The sequence below is a fragment of the Ambystoma mexicanum genome, chromosome 2p (genome assembly GCF_040938575.1).
Source record: "Ambystoma mexicanum isolate Mex_15411 chromosome 2p, UKY_AmexF1_1, whole genome shotgun sequence".
Classification (NCBI taxonomy): Eukaryota; Metazoa; Chordata; class Amphibia; order Caudata; family Ambystomatidae; genus Ambystoma; species Ambystoma mexicanum.
Window position 1 is genome coordinate 960,510,812 of NC_090923.1, and position 23,088 is coordinate 960,533,899.

Consider the following 23,088-nt stretch of genomic DNA (forward strand, 5'->3'; position numbering starts at 1 on the left):
TGGGGAGGTAGTTTCAGTCGAAAGGCAACCGATTGAGGCGGGCAGTAATGGGAAAAGGACAAAAATACTTTGGGGCCAATTTCGAAGGATGAGACCATCTAGGTAGGTACTTAGTCGAGAGCCAGACCTTGTCTCCTACCTGCCAAACTGGGGTCTGAGTTGGATGAGTTGGATGAGAATCTGCTTGAAGCTTGTAATGGACACTACTCGCAGAAGTAAATTGAGAACCCCTGTCTGAAAGGATGATTTCTGGTAGGCCATGGAGACGTACAATGTCTCTCAGAAACACCTGTGCCATTTCCGGAGCAGAGGGAACCCCCTTCAAAGGTGTAAAATGTCCCATCTTGCTGAAACTGTTGATTGTGACCATGATCGCTGTGCATCCTTGTGACATGGGGAGATCCACCACAAAATTAGTAGAGATATGAGACCATGGTGTTGTAGGTAGTCTTGGCTGATGTAACAAACCCGCCGGTTTTGATGAATGCCCCTTACTTCTGGTACAGATGGGGCAAGAACCAACATATAGCTTAATGTCAGAAAGCATGCTAGGCCACCAGAACATACGGCGAATGAGGTTGGAGGTGGCTGTGTCACCCTTGTGTCCTGCGATCTTTGACTCATGACCCCAGTGAAGGACCCGTGATCGCAACTTGGTATCCGGAATAAATAGTCTTCCTTGATAGAACCACAAGCCTTCCTTAGTGGTTATTTGGTCTGGTAAAGTTCTGGGAAGTTGTTTCAGTGCCCCCGGAGAGGCCTTCTTTACATCTAGTAAGAAGTTTGAAATGACATGTACGAAACGAACCTCTGGAAACAAAACCTCACCTTTAAAGGGCGGATTGGTGAAAGAGATAGGACTGTGAGATAAACTATCTGCTAGAATGTTATTTGCTACCAGGGAGATACGTTATGATGAAATTATATTGAGCGAAAAAGTACGCCCATCGGGCTTGACAGGAGTTCCTGCACTCCATTTGCTGTAACAACTTGAGATTGCTGTGGCCGGTGCGTATCTCGAACTGATGTCTTGACCTTTGGAGGAGATGTCTCCATTCCGAACAGGCCTGCTTGATGGCTAATAATTCCTTCTCACTTACAGAGTAATTGTTCTCGCTGGGTGTTAGGGTGTGAGAGAGATAGGCGATCGGGTGTTCCACACCGTTATGCTCTTGTTTAAGCACTGCTCCCAAGGCCCCAGCTGAGGCATCAGTCTCGACGATGAAAGGCCGACCCTGATCAGGCTGTTTAAGAATGGGTGCCGACCAAAAGGCTTTCTTCAGACCCCGGAAAGCCTGGTCAGCCGTGGAATTCCAAACAAAGGGAACATCCTTCTTTAGTAAAGCTGTGATGGGTAGCACCTGCTCCAAGACGTTGTCAATAAATCTTCTGTAAAAATTTGAGAGACCTTAGAAGGCTTGCACTTTTTTTACAGTAGAAAGAGCGGGCCAAGCAAGAATTGCTGAGACCTTCTTAGAGTCCATCGCAACCCCATGTTCGGATAGGATAAATCCTAAATAGGGTACACCGGGGACTGCAATGAGACATTTCTCCGGTTTGGCAAAAAGTCTATGGTGTCGTAAACGTTGCATGACCTCAGTAAAATGAGCCTGATGTTGGTGAGGTTGACGTGAGAAGACCAAGATGTCATCCAGGTAGACAATAACTCAGACAAACATAAGATCGGCAAAAAGATGGTCCATAAACCTCTGAAAGGCTGCAGGGGCATTGACGAAGCCGAATGGTATCACCCGGTATTCGAACAGTCCAAAAGGTGTACGGAACACCGTCTTCCATTCATCCCCTTGTCCGACCCTAAGGAGATGATAGGCACCCCTAAGGTCTAGTTTGCTGAACATACGTGATCCCTTTACTGCTTCCAAAATATACTTTATTAAAGGCATCGCGTAGCGATTCCTCACCGTGATCTTGTTCAGGCCCCGATAGTCAATACAAGGAGGTAGTTCACTGGAATCCTTCTTAGCTATGAAAAATAAGGAAGCCCCGGCTGGGGACTTAGAAGGCCGTATTGGACCGTTTTGTAGATTTTGATCAAGGTAGACCCTTAGAGCTTGCCTTTCAGGAATGGTTAAAGAAAACATACGTCCAAAAGGGACTGAAGACCCCGGAAGAATGTCTATGGCGCAGACATCTGGTCGGTGAGGAGGGAGGTCCTTGGGTATCTTGTCTTCAAACACGTCAGCAAAGTCCTGAAAGATAGGATGGATATTGTGAACCTGAAGAGAATCTGATGGGAAAGAAGGGAAAGTCACTGCAGCACCTTCCGTCCTGTTGGTGGCACAGCACCATTGACCGCAATATTCAGAATCAAACTTTAGGGTGTTGAGAGACCAGTTGATAGTTGGATTGTGCCAGCGGAGCCAAGGGATACCCAATATTACTGGGAAGTGAGCGGCTCTGATCACATCGAAGGTGAGGGTTTCTTGATGATGAAAGATGCAAAGCTGGATGTCAACCGCAGCCTGAACAATGGGTCCAGAACTTAAAGGACGGCCATCTACGCCTTCTACCTTCTGCTCCTCCATCTTGTCGATTAGATGGATTCCTTCTTGTTTAGCCCAGTTAATATCAAGGAAGTTTCCAGCCGCTCTGCTATCAATGAGGGCTAATACCTTCTTTTTGGGTTGATTTTTCCAGTGTAGAGTGGTTTGAAGAACCATGAGACTAGAGTCCTCTCCTGACGTTTGTGCACAAGGTGAGCCTTCCACTTGTCCCCGGTAAGCGGCTCCTTCTAAGACCGGGGTCCTTCGTTTCCCCGACGCAGTGGAGGAACTTCAGGGCAATCTCTCAAAAGGTGGGAGTCAGAGGTACAGTACATACATAGGCCCTTATCTCTGCATCGGTTTCTTTCTTTGGAGGAAATCGGTCCCCTGGCCGTGCCGATTTGCTACGGTTCTTCCCCGGCTCGAATCGACTGGGGCAGAGAAGAGGTGGGTCCAGAAACAAGTGAGGTCAGGGTTCGGCTCTTCTTTCTCTCGGATCTTCGTTCTGTAATCCGATAATCAATCTGAAGGACTAAAGTGAAAAGGTTGACCAAAGTAGTGGGTCTAGGAACGCGTGCCAGCTCATCCTTCAGGTCTTCATGCAGGCCTCTTCTGAACGCTGTGAATTGTACTGGCTCTAACCAACCGACTTCTGCAGCCAATCTTTTGAAGGTCAAAATATAAGACAAAAGATCCATTGACCCTTGTTTGATGTCAAACAAGGCTTCACCTGCAGACATTTTGATACCCTGTCTTTCAAACGTCTGACGGACAAGGGTTGTGAATGCTTTGTAGTCTTGTAAAACAGGATAGTTAGACATGACCAGTGGGGTTGCCCATGCAAGGGCATTTCCTAACATGTTGGAGATAAGGAAGCCCACTCTGGTGCGGTCGGAAGCGTAGGTAGCTGGTCTAAAGGTGAAATACACCATACAAGCATCCAGGAACTCCTTAACTCTTTTAGGTGCTCCGTCAAACTTTCCAACTGCTAAGGACAATGGTGGTAGATCGGCTTGGTGGGCTTCTCGGGCGGCTGCCATCTGACGGAGAACCGCGTTTTCTGCCTTTACTCCCTGTACCTCCAGGGAGAGACTTTAAACTGCATTTATCAACTCCTGTACTTGTTCTGCCGTAGCCATGTCTAGGCGTTGCAATCTGTCAACAAAAGTGGGGCTCACCTGTGCATTCGTGTCAGATTCGTAGGAGGATAGATCAGATCTGGAGAGTTCCGTAGCAGTCTTTTCAGGAGTTCCTTTTTTTGAGAAGAGATAAGGTCTGTTCTGGGAGCTCGCCACAATTGTCATGCTGAAGAACAACACCAACAAGAAAACACTGGAGAGTATATTGAGCTAAGAACAACAAGAGAAGGGCAGGAGGCGGAGCAGGGGAAAGCAAAGCCGAAGGCGGTGCAGGAAAAAATGAAAGTAAACAGAGCCGGGAGTAAGAGGCAGAGTGCGGAGAAAGAGAGGACCAGCAGTCAGTAAGAAGCCAAAAGCGGCAAAAGGTGTAAGGAAAAACGAACAATAGTGCAGATGAAATCCGCGTTGAAAAGAACGAGAAAATCTTTTAATCCAAGAGGGCGTGGCTACCATAACTTTAAAGGAAGAAGCACGTAACTACTAGACTGTGGTAAGGAGAGTAGAAATGGGACTAACGGAACCTCCAACGGTACCAAACCTTCCATTGATCTCTCCTCATGACAGTACGTTCATCTGGAATCCAGCAGACTATTCTTAGCAGTATTGTGTGCTTCTGAGATACCAACCAAAGGGGATTTGATAGATGGTATATAGGTAGGGGGAGAGAAAACTGGGAAGATACTGTGAGGATGAATACCGTAGGTGCAGTAGAATGGCCTGATACCTAGGGCTGAATGTATGGTGTTATTGTAGGCAAACTCTGCTCTGTGTAGCAGGGAAACCCAGTTATCTTGTTGCTGATTGATGTAGCATCATTGGTATTGCTCCAGGATACCGTTAAGACACTCATCTTTCCGTTGGCCTGAGGGTGTAAACCAGATGATAAAGCCCTCTCGGTCCCTAGTCTGGAACAGAGCGCCTTCCAGAATTTGGAGGTATACTAGCTCCCTCGGTCAGACACAATCTTTTCTGGTAGACCGGATAAACAGCTTAGCCATCACAGAATCAGATGGAATACCTGGTAGAGTCTAGAAATGAGCCAGTTTGTTTTTTTTTTATTATTAAGTTTATTGAATTTTACAGAAAACATACAAGCAACAAACTTATCAGCATTGTAATCGTAGAACTCATTGCATAGAATCCACACCCCATATCCACCCCCAACCTTCACAGAATCTAAAAACCAAAACAGGCCAACTTATTATCACATGTCATCCAAAAACCCACCCCACATATCATCAAACAATTTCAACTTTTTGTTCCTGCGAAGGATAACCTTCTCAATTCTGGCCACTTGTCTCAAGTCCTCCACCCATTCTGAACAGGTCAGTCTCTCATCACATTTCCATTTTCTCAAAACAATTTTTTTCGCAGAATTGGTAGCCCTAAAAAACCAGCATTTCTGTGGATAAGTGAGATCTTCCACTTTATCATCCTCACCCAAGATGATAGTGTTATAATCAAAATCCTCTTGCAGCAATAGAACCTCATTAATCTTCTCAGTGACACTCCTCCAAAATGTCCTCAGTTCATAACAGTCCCAGATCAAGTGTTCAAAGGAGCCGACATCATGCTTACACCTCCAACAGGACTCTGAGTCAATCATCCCTCTCGCATAAAGTCTCTGGGGAGTCCAAAACACTCTATTAAGAATTTTGATTTGGCGGCATTGTTCTCCGAGATTAATGGATGTGAGAGTTACGTTTTTACAAAGAAACCTCCACCTCTCCACAGTCATATCAGAGCCAAGGACCTCAGACCACTTAGTTAACAACCCCTCTGCTGGCGTGTACTGTTGGCTCAGATTTCTATATACTTTGGACGCCATACCACCTAATGTCTTATATTCAGGTAGCCATAACTGCCAACCACCGCCATCAACAATTCTCTGGTTCCGCAGCAAACCTCTCAATTTTCTGTATTCACCCATTGTACAGTCTCTGAGATCTTTAATTTGTGAAAGTCTTCTATAGCTGATCCATTTGCCGTCTTCCATCAGATCACTCAACCATAGTACACCACTCAGGAGCCAGTTCAACCACAATAGCGGCCTCCCATTCAGCAAAATACCTGGATTCAACCAGATAGGGATGTAATCATTATCACATACCTTACGCTTACTTTTCTTCCATAGTTCCCTCCAAGAAGTTCTCAGGAATCTTGTCGGCGGAAATGAGCGATAACCAGATCCATCCACCGTGGACAGTATGGCCCTAGGCGGCAACGGAGAAGAACTACTTGATTCCGCCAGTGTCCAAACATCCTCCGAATCTTCAATAAATGGAACCAGATGCCTGGCTCCAAAGGCCAAATGATAATTCTCAAAGTCAGGAACCCCCAAACCTCCACAGTCTTGGGGCAGCTGCAATTTCCACAAGCTGAGGCGTGGCTGTTTGTTCTCCCAGAGAAAAGACTGGATTAAACTCTCAATTTTCCGCCAATGGCCCTTCTTTACGTCCAGGGGAAGAACACTGAGCACATAGTTGATTCGCGGTATTGATGTCATTTTGATGGCATTCACTCTCCCCCAGAGACTCAATTGAAGTGCATTCCATCTCTTCAGGTCCACCTCCAAAGATTGAATCACATGTGTAATATTGACATCCATTATTTTCGAGACATCATTCGTTAGCCAAATCCCAAGGTATCTCATCTTATTCGGACACCACTTAAAGGGAAAACCCTGCATCTTCAAAACAGTGCAAGTGGTTGATGCCGGCAGCGCTTCCGACTTGGTCCAATTGATCTTGTATCCAGAAACCTTGTTGAACACATCGATCAACTCCATCAGCACAGGAATGGAGCTCTCCACATTCTGAACCACCACCAGCATGTCATCCGCATACAACCAAACTTTCTGGGAGGCTGCACCAAAGCGTACGCCCTCAATTCTATCCTCTTCTCTTATCCTGACAGCCAGCAATTCCATGGCGATCACAAACAGAATTGGCGACAGTGGACAGCCTTGCCTCGTCCCTCTCCCAAGTTCAAAAATGCCCGAGTCCATGCCATTAGTCCGAACACAAGCAGTCGGCCGGGAATACAGCAGTCTTATCCATCCGATCATGGTATCTCCAAAACCAAAGCCTTTCAATGTACTTAAAAGATATGTCCATTCAATACGGTCGAAAGCTTTCTCAGCATCCAAGGACAACGTCACCACATCATTATGGTGTTCTTTGCTTTCATACAGTGTCAGCAACAATCTTCTCACATTTTCTGAAACATGTCTGCCTTTTACAAATCCAGATTGGCCTACATCTATGATATCCATCAGCGCATTCTCAATCCTCAAAGCTAACGCCTTGGCGAAAATCTTGTTGTCCGTGTTCAATAAACTGATCGGCCTATAGCTGCCAGTTTTCACTGGTGATCGTCCCTCCTTCAGAAAAACGGAGATTGAAGCATGTCTTGTTGAACTTGGAAGGCACCCATTCCTCAAAGAGGCGCGCAGCATCTCTAGCATCAAAGCAAACACCTCTTCTGGGAAAATTTTGAAAAGTTCAGCTGGTAGCCCATCCGGGCCTGGACACTTCCCAGAATTCAGCGCATAAGCAGCCAACCTGAGATCCTCCATGTTCAAATCTCTTTCCATACACTCCAAGGATTCCAAACTCACTTTCTTCAGATGGCAGTCATCAATGAATTGACCAATTGTACTCTCAGATAAGTTGATCTCTGAAGAGTACAGGGTTTTATAATACGACAGAAATGCCGCATTAATCTCCACAGGATCAAAAGTCACCAACCCATCCTGTCTTTCCACTGCATTGACAGATCTGCCACTGTCCATAACCCTCAATCGATGTGCCAGAAGTCGATCACATTTTTCTCCTTTTTCATAGTAGTTGCTTTTGGTTCTAAAAATGCTTCCCACACAAAACTCCACCCTGACTTCACCAGTCCAATTCACAGATATAAAGAATCTTGCCTCTTGAACAATTTTGTCCACAATTTCATCATCGTCCAAGAGGGAGACATTCATCCGCCAGGTGTTAGACCTAGGAACCGGGAAGGTCAATCGCAAGTCTATGGAGATTGGAGCATGGTCCGAAACAAGTAGTGATCCGATGTTAGCCCTTTGGAATGATTGTGTACAGAGGCCAGAGGTCATAAAGAGGTCAATTCTCGAATAAGCATTATGCCTTGCAGAGAAGAAAGTATATTGTCTCGTAGAAGGGTTTTGCAATCTCCAAACATCTGTGAGGTTCCATTCATCAATTAGTCTCTTTAATGCTGTTCTTTTCAGAGCGTTGGCATTGTCCACACCCCCCACACTTTTATCAAGTCCAGGTTCTAAAACCACATTGAAGTCCCCTCCCAAAATCGCATTAATCGCATTTACAATCTGCAACATTTGCGTTAAAGCTACAAAAAAACTACCATCACCCCCATTCGGAGCATATATATTGCAGAAACAATACTGAGCATCCTGAATATGTGCAGTGACACATACTATCCTTCCATCCCCATCCTTCACACACTTCACCCCAGTGATCTGGAGATTCTTCCTAAAAAGAATACACACACCACTAGTACCAGTAGTGAACGATGAACCATAAACATCACCAACCCACTCCTTTTTCCACTTATCTATATCCGCATCTAACAAATGAGTCTCCTGAAGCATCGCGACATCCACCCCCATCTCCCCTAGTTTACTCAAAATCACCTTCCTCTTGACAGCACAATGTGCACCATTCACATTCCAAGATACCACTCTGAAATTCCTCTGATAAGTGTAAGACATTGCTAGATCCTGTTTCCCAATCCTTGCAATGAATTCCCAAGACACAATACTACCTAAACCTATAGTCAAGTAAAGAAATAAAATAAAAAATAAAAAAAACACGCTCCTGGGCTTGAACCACCCAACCATCCAGAACATCCCTTCCAGCTACACGCTGAAAGGGACTACCCCCCTCCCTCCCTTAGGTCAGCCTATAGAAAGCCCATAAAGGGTGTCACAGACCACATTTGGTCAAATTCAAATGAAGTTGAAAATACAATTTGGTCTAAAGGAATTCCCACAACTCTCCAGCAAATGAAAGCACAAATAAGAGCATTCCTGAATAGATGCAACATCCCCTACTCAAAAACGCTAAATACCACACCATGTGTCAATCACATGCCTAGACAAAACCTGAATTCTCTTATTATAACCATCAACGAATCACACTAATCCACCTACCGTCACAACCATCAGTGTAAACATCACAAATCCCAACTACTGCGGGCATGCTGAGCAATTGAGCGTGAATCATCACTAGAAAGTGTGAGCAAGTGTACAGAGAGTTGCAAAATACCTGTGTCCCTGCACCCTACCAAATGAGATTAGAAGCCAGATACAGCATTAAACTTTTCCATGGCATTCACACACCAATCCATGACTATCCCGGTGGCCTTACCACTCACCTTGCCAAGCATAAAAATCAGAATCTCCGGTATTTCCTGGACACTACATTCCCCCATGTGACTTCCATGGCACAAAACTGCAACCCCCACCGTGTTAATCCAAATGTACTGTATAACTGGGCACTCCAGATATAACGTGTTGGCACATCACTCATTGCGCTTTGAGAATGGAATCAAACCCTCTCCAATGTAAGCATTACTGCAAAAAAAAACCTAATCGAAAATTCTGTCTGTGATTTGGTAAGTAGACAGAGGTGCACAATCATATCTTAACCATAGGCCTCGTCAGTGTTTACATTAGATGACAGCACTATTACATTCTCACAGCTGATTTCGTTACTGCACGAAAGGAAACATACCCATGCAAAGTAAAAGGTGTAGACTACAGTGGAACCCCAGGTACCCAATAGTGACAACTCTCACCTTCTTTATGCAGTGATGGTAATGGCATACAGTTGGCTTCGTTATTACAGTACAAGTACATGTCAAATATACCCCACTCAGCATGTCAGGGGTGTGCAACCAGGACAAGAACAACTGTTACATGTGCAGGGGATTAGCATTGGGCAGCATACTCGCAAGCGTGGCATTCCTTCATCTAATTCTGGCTATGGAAACACATTACAATGCGATCAACGTACCACAGCAGTCCGGGATAAAGCCGTGCAAAGAGCATTCCCCTCCCCTCAGCCACAACACATCTACCCCAGCCTCTACACCCACTGTGCCCCCCAAACACCTGAGCATGCAGCAAGGCGCATTGCCCGGAACACGCGTGCTGCGGCCCCAAAGGAGAACGCGCCACTACGCCTTACCTCAAATGTGCGTCAACAGTGGCCGGTCACCCGCATCCACCAATCCAACACACCACTGCCGGCAAGACTCCGAAGGGTGTCACACGGCCGACATTTCCGGACAGCACGACACCTCCCGCACTCCGTCCAAACAAAAAACAAGCACCATCACCTATAAAAAATCTATAGAGCGCGTACTGCCGTAGAGTAAAGCACCCATTATCCGAGCCCACATCAAGCCTACGCTCGAGCGAAAAACCGTTACAGCATATTTGAAACATTAATAACGCTCTGATACCTAAACAAACCAATTCCCATCTAACAAATTCAGGAAAAAATGAATAAATAAAGAAAAGTAACCTTACATCTTCACAGCTTCATACATCATGCATCACATCAATCTGCAATACTATTATCCAAGTTTAAGCCCCCAGCCCTCAGCCACTTTTCAGCTTCAACTGGATCCTCTGTGGTTTTGACACCTGATCCAAAAAATATCTTCAGTGTCGCTGGTTTCACCAGCAGAGTTTTAATCCCTTTTTCTTGTGCCAAAGCTTTTGCACTTTTGAACGCCTTCCTCATTTCCACTATTTCCTTAGGGAAATCTGGATAGATCGCCAATTGATCTCCATTTAGCAGAAGTTTCCCTTTTTCTCTCGCAGCCTTTAAAATACTTTCCTTTGCACTCACTCTGGACATCACCATGATGATCTGTCTTGGTTTTCCGGCCTGGACCAGCTTACCAGCTCTAAAGGAGTAATCCAGGTCCATTTCTTTTAGGATGTTGTTACCCAAAGTTGCCTCCAGTACTCCTCTGACTCTGTGATCGAGGTTTTTGTCCAAAGCAGAGTCTTCACTCACACCCAGCAAGCGCAAGTTCAAGTTCCTTTGATCAGCCTCCAACATCAGGTTCCTCCTCTTCAAATCAGAAACTTCATATCTCAACTCCTTGTAGGCCCTATAACTCCCTGCAACCTCCGTGGCCAAGGTTGTATTTTCTGCTTCCACTTTGGTGACTCTATTCTCCAGGTGACCGACTTGAGAGGACAATTCACTGAGGGTAAACTTCATATCCTTCACATCCTGGGCAATCTGGAGAAGCAGTGCATACATGTCACCATTCTCTGAACTTTCACCCATCTTCTCCCCTTGTTTAGCTTTTTTGGAGTTGGGGTTGTCAGGGATCTCAATCTTCTTCTTTGATATCAGCGCAGGATTCATTTTTCTCAATTTCCAATATTATTATTATCCATAGGCTGGGAGGGAGCAGGAGCAGTTGGTTTAAGCTGCTGCCTTGTTCACCAACATTCCAGAATCCTCGAAATGAGCCAGTTTGGAAAAATAATCCACTGTAACCATTATGCACGAGCAGCCCTGTTAGAGAGAGAGATCTACTATAAAGTCTGTAGGTATATGACTCCAGGCTTTGGTAGGTAACGGACCTTGTTCCAATAGACCAATGGGCTTTTGGGTGCGGTGTTTGCTTCTGGCACAAACCGGACATGCCTTGGTGTATTCTACAATATCAGCGGACAGGCCAGGCCAGTAGAAGGTATGTGAGACTAACTCCAAGGTACCCTTCTCGTCACGATGCCCAGCGGTGCTATTGTCGTGGCACCAGGGCTTCCATCCTGTCTGACCTTGAAGCCTACCACCTGGAAAGCCGCCCAACGAGCTGGAGCTTGCCCCAAGCAGCAGGAGCAGCGTCAGACCCAGCATCTATCTTTGAAGGTAGGCCACAAGGCTTCACTATTCCCCTGTGAGCATCAGCCATTCTACAAGACATATTCTACATAAAAGCGCAGCCTTTGGCATTATTTCCTACATCCACTGATGCAATAATCGATCAGCCCTTAATTGCGCTATTCCCACCTGGATCTGTGTTCAAACTTGGTGCCCATAGCCACCCACGAAGGCTGCTAAACCCTATGATGGCCTCCCTGTGTGCTCCAAAGCTCAACACCCTGATGCTACAGTCGAGGCACTGCTAATTGGCTATCCCACTTTACAAGATCCAATCCTGTTTCACCGGTAGGCGAAGCCGGCCTACACAACTAAGGTCAGTTTCCATCCTGTCTGACCCTGTCCGACCGGCAACGACACAGAGAGGAGCAGAATTCAGATTGTACCATACCCTGACGGGTGTCTACATAGTAGGGTAAGCCACTCAACACTTCTCTCTCACTCACCCCTACTGACAGCGTGACCTGACCTTGTTGGCATTTACTCCATCTACACGGACGGCTCCTGAACTTTGACTTTCGTGCATCTCTTACAATCGGTTAACAATGCCTGTATTATTCGAGCACATTCATCTATGATCAGTTACCTTACTGCCTAAGTATTAGTGCCCAACCACCTCACTCAGTCTCGCCAACTCCCGCCACAATGGCTGCATTTGTATTATTAATGTCATCTTAGGATCCACACCTTATGTAGTCATCCTGCCGTTCCTTGCATCACAAGCCTTAACATATACTAAATTGATTGTGGCTTACTGGCCCTGTCCATCAAGTTATGCCATCCTTAGACGGTTGTATTGTTCATATCTTTGGCCGTGCCTATCTATTATCTAGCCTCTGTGTTGTTATCTGATGTTTCAAATTGCTCTACACAGATATTGCTTTGATTGATCTATGTTCTGACACTTCGCCTTAAGCTCCTTATGCTCTATATGCACAAACTTACCCTGACAACCGCAACAGTGATTATAGCAATTGCATTTGCTACTGATCATATTGATGCCTAGCTGTACCAGAGCAGTTGACATTACCTGACCTGCATTGTTACTTTAGCCTTCTACTCGCGCTTAGCATGTACTTTTTGAAAATGATTAGCGAGAACGAGGACCTGTATAACTTCATGTTCTGACCAGCAGGTCACATTGCACATAGAAATGTGTCTGATTACAGCTTGACCCCACTACTAGTATACTTATTGAGATATACTGATGACAGCTTATGACATAGCATGTATATTACTAAGCCGCTCACTGCTAGTCTATGGTTTCTATTTACATTAAGCCTACTCTACACCCTAAAGGTCGACCATCGCCAGCTTCAGATGTTTCATCCCTGTCAAATCATGAATCCCTGCCTATCCGCCGAGATTAAACTAACTAAATTCCTCACTTCCCTAAAACTTAATTCTACGGAGCCACAGGTTAAATCAACCTAATTTCTCCCAAGCCTAGCATTATGCTCCAACGTCCATCTTATAAACCAATCTAGACAAGCCATCCTAACTGACATTCCCACTCCTAGCCAATGGATTAAACTATTCGCTTCTAAACCAACGGCTAATCAACCTTGCCTTGGTGAGCTCAGAAAGGAGAGACTAGGCTCTAGACTTACCAGACTATCTGGGCGGCTTACCAGACAATCCTCTTTAGCGAGACCAAGCTATAGACATACAAGACACGTAGTGCCATTGGTCATACCTCAAGAGAACGCTCGCATCCCACCTCGCTCTAACAAAGATGTTCTAAAACATATATCACCAGAGCAAATTCCTTTCCTCGATACCAAGACTCCCCAGATCAAAAAATCCACCAAGAACTCAAATGAAGTCCTTAAGACTTCACCCCAGGAGACTAACTACTATATCAAGGCTGCTTTTTTAAACTGCTGCAGGACCTTCACTCCTCTTGGCCATTCCTGACTCTTTCACTATTGTAAGGTGCTGATAGAGAAACAACAAAAGGTGGAGGGGTTGCCTTCATCGCTAATGCAAGCCTAGTTCTCAGAGTAACAACTACCCCCATGATCAAATCTTGTGAACTCCTAACAGTTAAAATAGCCACCTCCAAAGTCAGCTCCTTAACCATCCACCTTATATATAGACCTCCCAGCTCCATTCGGTCTTTTGAGGAGGACATCTTAACTATTCTCTCCGACAAAACCAAACCTTCACCTCAAATATTATTGTTAGGCGATTTTAATCTAGGATTCCAGGACCCACATGTCCATTCAGCTAAAATTCTTGCTGACTCCTTAGCTGAAATAGACTTTACGAAGGAGTCGTCGAACCTACCCATGAGAAAGGAAGTATACTAGAATGGGTGGCTGATTTCAATTGTGAAACCTTCATCACAGCTATCTAAGCCCAGTCTTGGACAGATCACTTCTTAATCTCCTTTAATATCTGTGCCAACAGGCTTGATAAGAAACCTAAAATAATGGCCCCACATCTCCTCACCAGAAACAAATGTAATATTACCATGGACAAGTTGATGCCTATCTTGCTCCCGACTTTAAACTCATCTAACTCTCAAACTCAGCAGAACTTGTTGATCTTTACAATAACACTATGACCCAAGCCCAAGATGCTATTGCACCACTCAAACTCCGAAACAGCAAACCTAAAGCACGCCTCAATACTTGGTTCACCCCTCAGTTAAAAGCCTTAAGGCTTGAAAAAAGGAAAATGGAAGCCAAATGGAAAAACCTACCCGCTGAAGGGCTGTCCGAAAATGAACTGAGTGCTCCTGTTGAGGGGAGGAAAAGACGAGGATGTCGTCCGGGTAGATGATGATCGAATGGAACAAGAGATCGGAGAACAGCCTGTCCATAAATCTTTGGAAAATAGCCAGGGCATTGACCAACCCGAAAGGCATGACCTTGTATTCAAAATGCCCATACAGAGTCCTAAAGGCCGTCTTTCATCGCCCTCTCTGATCCTAAGCAGGTGGTAGGCTCTTCTAAGATCCAATTTGGAAAAGATGCTGGCTCCCTGAATCGCTTCCACAATGTCGGAAATCAGGGGAATGGGGTAGTGATCCCAGACTTTGACCTTGTTAAGATCCCAATAGTCTATACAAGGTCTAAGCTCTGTAGAATCCTTCTTGGGTACAAAAGAACAATGACGCTCTGGCAGGGGATCAGGAAGGCTCGATGAGTCTGTTTTCAAGGTTAGCGTCTAGCTACTCTCGCAGGCCCTTCTTTTCAGTAAGAGAAAGGAAAAACATGCGACCAAAGGGTATCAGGGTTCCTGGGGCCAAATCTATGGCACAGTCTTCAGATCTGTGAGGAGGTAGGTCTTGGGGAACCCTGTCCACAAACACCTCTTCGAACTCCATGAGTTCCACCGATAAGCAATGCTCTCCTCGAGTTCTCAGAAGGGGGAGGGGACATTGCTGTAACTGTCTCGTACCATTTGCCAGGTAGATAATGTTGCCTACAAAAGGTAGGGTTGAACCCTAGTACGTTGCTGGTCCAATCGATAGTCGGATTATGTTTGCGCAGCCACATGATGCACAGAATAACTGAGAAATGGGCCGCACGGATTATGTCGAAGGTCATCTTTTCTGAGTATTGAGGGAGGATTACCTCAGTGGTATGGGTGATGGGCCTGGAGATGTTTGCCATCGACCTCCTCTACCTTCTGATCTTCCTCCGTGCAGATGCAATAGATGCCGACCTTGTCTGACCACAGCGTGTCGATGAAGTTCCCTGCTGCTCCGCAATCAATGAGGGCTAGGGTGTCGCTCTTCTGCTTATTCAGGAGGATTTGTAGGGCCACAACCATGAGACAGGAAACTTTAATGGTATCAGAGGGGGAAACCTGTTTCTCCTAGGACCAAGGTCGTCTGTTTCCCAGGCATCGAGGAGGAGCCTCGGGGCAGTTCCTGAGCAGATGTCCATCTGACCTGCAATACATGCAGAGACCTGATTCTCTCCTATGTTTCCGCTCTTCTGGTGTTTGGGGAGCTCGGCAGACCTGATCTGCATAGGTTCCTCTTTTGGTTGACGTAAATTGGTTTGAGTTGCTGTAGCCGGTGGAGGTGGTAGACCAGAGAGCCCTTTGCCTTTCCTCTTTTTGGACTTCCGTTCCCCAGGCGGTATTCAATCGGAAGCACTGTGGACAGCAGGTCAAAAGAAGTGGGAGGATGTGGGGTTCTTGCAAGCTCATCCTTAAGTTCTTCCTTGAGTCCGTGACAGAAGATTGCGTACTGAGCTGGTTCAAGCCATCCGGCTTCTGTGGCAAGACGAATGAAGTACGTTATGTAAGTGAGTAGGACTGCAGTCCCCTGATGTATGTCCAATAGTTCCTCACAAGCTATGAACGTGGTCTCCGGACGTTCAAAAGTTTGCTTGAGTAAAGCTAGGAAGCTCCCATAATCATGGGTTATTGCTGGTTACAAGAGGGGTAGCCCAACCAAGAGCATTGCCGGCCATGTTGGATATCATAAACTCCACTCAAGCATGTTCTGAGGCGTAGGTACTGGCCCTAAATGTGAAGTGCAGCAAACATGCCTCCACAAACTCGTTTAGCTTTTTGGGAGCTCCGTCGTACTTTCCTGATGACAGAGCCATGGGAGGCAGATCAACTGGGTGTTGGTTGCGGGCAGACGCCAGTTGGCGTAGAACAGAGTTTTCACACTTCAGACTCTATACTTCCAAGTGAGGCCTTGAACGGCAGCCACCAGTTCCTGTACTTTCTCAGCTGTGGCCATCTCAGGTTTTTGGCGTTGCAAACTGTCAATCTTTTATGTTTCGTTGTCAGAATCAGTGCATTCCAACGGTTACCAGACATTTCGTCGAAAACAAATGGTCGAATTACAAATTGATCGAATAAAATGGTCGAAAAACAAATGGTCGACATCCAATATACACAATTTAAAGAGGTCAATACATCGAATCCGACTGGTCGAAAGTGAAATGGTTGACAAATCAATGAAAAATATTGAAAGAGAATGGCGGCAGATAGAGATTACTATTAACATAAAAAAGGTCACAGGAAATAGCATAGAGAGTAGAGTAAAGCACCTCGTATGACACCAGTAATCACAGATGACGGTTAAAAATAAACTGTCAGTACGTCAGGAAAGTGACAGAGAGAGCATCTGATCAGAACACGCGAGTGTAAAGCGTATACGTGACTAAAACAACAGTGAGTTAAACAGACTAAATAAGCATGTTACAGTTTGGTTCACACAATTTTATATTACTAATGGGGGGGGTTCCCCCCCCAACCCCCTGTTTTTTTAAAAAATGTTTTTATAGAAATACGAAACCTCCCAAAATAGAATTAGTGATCGAACGTTTTTTTTTCAGCATGTATATGTTCCATTTTGCATTTTTGAAGTAACAAACCTAAAACTACAAACTCTTTTACCCAAAATACAAGTGAATTGGTTAGATTAATTTTATAATTTTGCTATGTCAGATACTGATTGATAGGAAAAAATGGAATTCATAAAATCCCAAAGGGACGCAGCGCAATTAACGTATGAAGGCTACATATACAATATAAAATGCACAAAACAAGAGAAAAACTATTGGAAGTGTAAAGAGTACACCAAAAATAATTGCAAAGGAAGGGCAATAACGGAAGGTGAAAACACGTTTAACCTGCGAACATAACCACATGCCGGACAATACGGCGGTTTTCATAAAGAAAACACAACGCATTAAAAGAAAATGTAGAGAAAAATACGAATGAAGCATCGACTTCTCAGGTTGAAAAGGCATATGAAAGTTTACTGCTACATATATCGGCACAGATGCCAAACACGACTACTGTAAAACAAAATATAAATCGCCTAAAACAACAGAAAGAAAACTTACCCATGGCACCAGTAAGTTATGAAAATATGGTTATACCGGAGATATTACAGATAACAGAAAAGGGAGAGCGTTTTCTAAGGAAATCTTTAGAAATAAAGAAGAAAAAAATGTTAATTTTTACAACTTTTCAAAACATAGCGCATTTAGGAAATTCAAACAGTTGGCATGGAGATGCTACATTCAAAACCTGTCCTACACACTTTCATCAGTTTTATAGCGTTCACAGCACAGTAAATGAAACAGTTACACCTCTAATCTATGTTTTAATGCCAGGAAAAGCAGAAGAACTGTACAGCTGTATATATAAAATAACACAAGAATCGTTGCCTGAAAAAAAACAGAAACTATAATCATGGACTTTGAACTGGGACAAATGAACGCATTTTCAAACATTTATCCTGAAACACATATTCAAGGTTGTTTTTTTTCATTTTGGTCAATCACTGTGGAGAAGAATTCAAAAATTAGGATTACGAACATTATACATAGAGGATACCGAATTTCAGCACCAAATCAAACGATTATACGCTTTATCATTTGTAAAAGAGGACATGGTTACTACATATTATGATACTTTGATTGCATCTAATTACTATACTAATCATGAAGAACAATTAAGCACTTTACTTGACTACATGGAAAACACATGGATTGGGCAACTAACGAGACATGGAACCCGAAGAAAAGGGAAATATGAGATTAAAATATGGAATTGTTACACATCAGTAATTAAAAAATACACAAGAACAAACAACGTACAGGAAGGTTGGCACAGCAAAATAAACAGAGAATTCAATTCAAATAATCCAACCTTATGGCACTTCCTTAAAAGTCTGAAAAATGAACAAAATAGACAAGAAATCAAGCTGTCACAAACATTGGCAAAAAGAAAATACAGAGACCATGAAGAAAGAATAGCAAACATAGTGCATAAATTTGAAAATACAGAGCCAATACAGTACCTTGAAACAATCACATGCAATTTAAAATGTTAGAAGTAAATAAAAGTAACTCACCAAACATGGAACGCTGGCTGCATGCACGAAAACCATTCCAAAAGTACAGTAAACCAACTCCAAATGAGATCTCCGTCCGAAAATCCATCCATGATTGGAAAAAACAATCCCCTTAAAAGGCCATCCTCAACACAATTCAATGAAAAATAGATCCAGAAAGTAGAAATCCAAAAGAAAATCCACCAAGTGCGTTGAAACATCCATCCACGAAACGATCCAGGGAAAAAAAAATCCAGAAAGTGCAAATCCAATGAAAAATCCAAGGAAACGCAGCAATCCCCGCGTTAAAAAAAACCATCCATTGAGAAAATAAAATCAAATCCATTAAAAAAACCATTCCACGACAGGATCCGCGCAAAAATAACACATCCAACAGAAGAAAAAAACCAATGCAAACTCCTTGGAAATTTTTTTTTAAAAAAAATCCATGAACAGGTCCGGAGTGCGAGCAACAGGTATCCAACCAGGACGAAGGAACTTCTAAAATGGCGTCTATTAACGGAATGTCAATCACTAAAGGAAATTAGATCCTTACTCATGGGCCAGTTTGCACCTTCAACTGGAAACCCAGAAGACTTATGGATGCGAACCCTAAGTGGGAACTCAGTCCATTTAATTTGTGCAGCTACAAACCTGTTGGACAGTGTTCTATCTACATCAGAGAAGACGATTAGTGAATAGAGTGGAGGCTGCTCTGTTATGTTTTGTTCTCCTTGTTTGTATAATCATGTAAATTCCTTTGTTGTCTCTTTTGGTGTTGTTGGACTGTTGATGACAAGGATGAACTGAATAAGGAGATGTGATTTTCTAAGGATTTTGTAATAAAAGTTTGTAAAAAAAACTGTAAATTACAAATTAAAAAAAAAAAAAAATGGCGTCTACGTCGCAAACGTAAGACGTCATGCGTAACAAACTTTGTACAAGTTCTATTTACAATAGTATTGATAAATGATCAAATAGCACCACCTAGTGTAAAAAGATAAATACACACGTATAACTTATTTGGTTTAATAAAACGTTTGAATTATATAATTATTTTAATGGTTTAACTATACAATGTTTAAAATAAACACATTTAAAAAAGAAAACAGTATATTTAGCAGCATTAATGTAAAAAAAGAAAAAAATATTAAATATTTGAATAATAATACACAAATAAAATGTATGTTTTAATGTAAAAAAGTGTAAGTTTGCATTTCTTGTATTTATGTATTTTATTACATTTCGACCAAAAATAATATAAACGACCAAAATGTGTTTCTACCAAATTGTGATTCGACCAAATTCATTCGACCAAATAATTTTCGACCAGTTTTAAGTCGACCATTTGTCTGGACAGCCATTCCAACACCTCCTCGCCTGAACTGCTGGGACTTATCTGCGATGTCTTCATCCTTCCCTGGCTTCTGTAGTCTTTCTTTTGTGACGCTAGGGTCCACCTCGGGAAGGCACCACAATGGTCACTTGGGTGGCAAGCAGGTCAGTGACCTCGCTCCCGAGATAGCCGGATAGGGTCAAAACGCCAGATATTGTGCAAAAAAAAACATGTTGATATGCCTTTAAGTAGCTGTGGAGTAGCCTTCCCAGGTACGGTAGACAAAAGGAAACGTGTTGTACTGGATAGCGCTGCAGGTAATCTTCATGGTGTAAGTCCCAACAGGATAGAACGAGTTCCAGGTTTGGTTGTATTGGTTAGGAAACCAGGAGCAAGGATGCCAGCGAGAAATACCCCAGATAGAGAGGAGTACGCCTAGAGGGATGATTAACGCAGCAGCACAAGAGGTGAGTATGGCAAGGGAGTCTGTGAACTCCGAGGTAAGGACCGAAGAGAAAGACACCACAGCGAAGGATGCAGAGACAGAAGGAGAAAACCAGAGATAAGACTGGGAAACTAGGGGAGAGGCAGGAGGGAAACCAAAGGAAAGAAAACCGTGGAGGAAAGCGGACCCAGTGGCGAGCGGGAGAGGCACAGAGAGCCGCAAAGGGACGCGTCAGAGAAAGAGAGCGCTCACCTGAGCACACAGCAGGAAAACAGCAGGAGAACACAAAAATGAGCCAAGACGTAGGGTTGCAACGTGCCGACCGCTGGGAGGACGGGGAAGAAAAACCTTCCGGCGACGGCCATGATGGAAAAAGACTAGACCTTGCAAGGCGGTGGGGGAGAGGTATGTGACAGGGAAATCAATGGGCGTCATTACAAGTTTGGCGGTAACCTTGCTGCCGCCAAACTTGCACATTTTTCTGGACCCTGGCAATGGGGAAATACAGGGCCATTACAACCCTGGCCGGAAACTTTTACTCCCCATTCCCGGGAATGGGGAGGTCGGATGCACCGGCCCCATGTAGAATGGTGCCAGTGCATCCAACATGCTCTGCTCACGGGTGCCGTTCCACCCACCAGGTCCAACCTGGCGGGTGAAAAGGCACCAGCAAGCAGAACTCGTAGTTTGCCGGTCCCGTAACTACGGTAGCGGAAAGGTTACCGGTACCATAGTTACTGGACCGGCAAACTTGTAATGAGGCCCAATGATGGCGAAACTGCCAGCGATCCCACAGGCGCCAGCTATTGAGGCGCGTGTCATATACTGAGGTAGTGATATGTAAACATTGTTTCACTTCCCCCATGAGTTTGCTCATAAATGTAGAGACCTGATCTATCAAGATTTCTCTAGGAAACCCTACTCGCGAAAAAGAAAGGGAGTTAGTGTTTCAAAATCTGTTGGAGTGTGTTGGCTCTCAGGGAAAAGGCTTCTGGATAGTGAGTGGCATAATCTACCTTTACAAAAATATACTTGTTCTCTAATTTTGATGTTTCAAGGGGGCCTGCAATATCCATACCAATTCTTGAAATGGAATTTCAATGATTGGAAGTGTCTGTAAGGGGAATGATGTTGGTATATGGGTCCTGGTCTTTTGGCCGATTGCACAAGACTGAACAAAGTTTTTAATGCCGGCATGCATTCCTGGCCAGTAGAATGTATTCAGGATTTGGGCTTGAGTTTTTGTCTGTTCTAGATGTCCTTCTGACAGATGGGAATGAGCTATTTGCAGGACTAATTGCTTGTGACTTTTAGGGATGACTAGCTGGATTGTTACTATCCCCTCTGAAGTAGTGCCTCCTCTGTACAATAACCCATGACTTAGAAAGAAAAAAGGTCCTTCTCTCTCACGGCCCTCTTGTTCAGGTACAATTTGCAAAAAGGCTTCAGCCAATAATGGTTTGTTCCTTTGGACAAAGGCTAGGTAGGGGAGAGCTTTGCTTTCTTCTTCCCTGACCCTTCTGGGTTTGCGGTTTTGAGGGGTGTCAGGTGTATCATCAGCCTCCCCGAAGCCTCGGGTACCTTGATCTGTTACCTGCTTCCTGGCCTCTTCCTTTACCCTAAGGAACACTGCACTCTTGTGCAACCCTTGTACAATTGTATCCCCATGATGGGTCAGGAAGGGGTCCTTTACATGATTCTGTAATGACACTTTGATGTCACCCCTGAAGTCTGGATCTATTACCCTGGCTAGCACATCAATTCCAAACCTCCTTGCTAGTCCTGATTTGGGGGCCAGTCTAATGTAGGTATTTGGGGGTGGAATCAGAATGAAATCAGTGGGTATTAGTCTTCATTTGCCTGGGGGAATGATCTCTTCCCTACTGTTGCAGATAGAGCCCTTTGTGGCTACTGAGGGGTCTGATGCTCTGGCACTTAACCTTTCAAATTTTAGGTTGTATTGGTTGAGCCACACCCCGCTCCTTACACCATTTGTTAAGGCATCAAGAAGCAGACACAGACAATGGAATCAAGTTTTGTCTAAAAAGTTTTATGAACTCAAAATGCAGAATGGAGTAAGGCCTAACTTACCCTATGCTAAGGTGGGATTTACCCACCTAAAGAAAACTAAGGATAGTCTGTGCAGGAAGTCCAAAGCAAATATCTCTCTGTATCCAAAACCTATTTGTGCCCCCATGTCTAACTGTATACAATGTGTATGGATGTCAGCATCAAAATAAATAGTGTTCAAAGGAAAGTTCAGAGCTTCTACCAGCTCTTGGCTTGTAATCAGCTTCCCCTTCCCCAAGTTCAAAACAGTTCACAGGGAATAGGGGTTCTGGGCATAGGGGTTCCCTTCCCCAAGAGTTCAAATCTTCCAGCTTCCCAAAACAACACAATTCATTGGGACACTTCCAAGCTCTTATGATCTTGACATTTTTCTCTAGTTCACATGGACAGTTCAGTTTCTTAACTTCAAAAGTCACATAATAGTTTGTAGTATAAACACAATCTTCTCCATCGGTGCTTTCAGTGGCTTTTCCACATAAGGGTGTACTCAGTCTAGGGGCAGTTGTCGGACCACATGGTCCACCCATTACAGGTCACGCAACCGGTCCCCCTTCCTTGCTGCTTTTCCATGAACACTACGACACTGTATCAACTTAACAGTGCTCCGTGATTTGTCCATCTGTGTCACACTCCCCAGACACTGCACAGTGACTTGGTTGATCACAATGCACCTGTTACACTTTCTTACATTTTCCTGGCTCTTGACAATGTGTGTTCAAAACATGCGGTTCCTTTAATTCTCCTTTTGGCTTTGGCCCATGTCTGTTTTCTCATATAATGTAGTTCTCTGTATTTTGGCAGATTTCCAAACTTTCTTTCGCT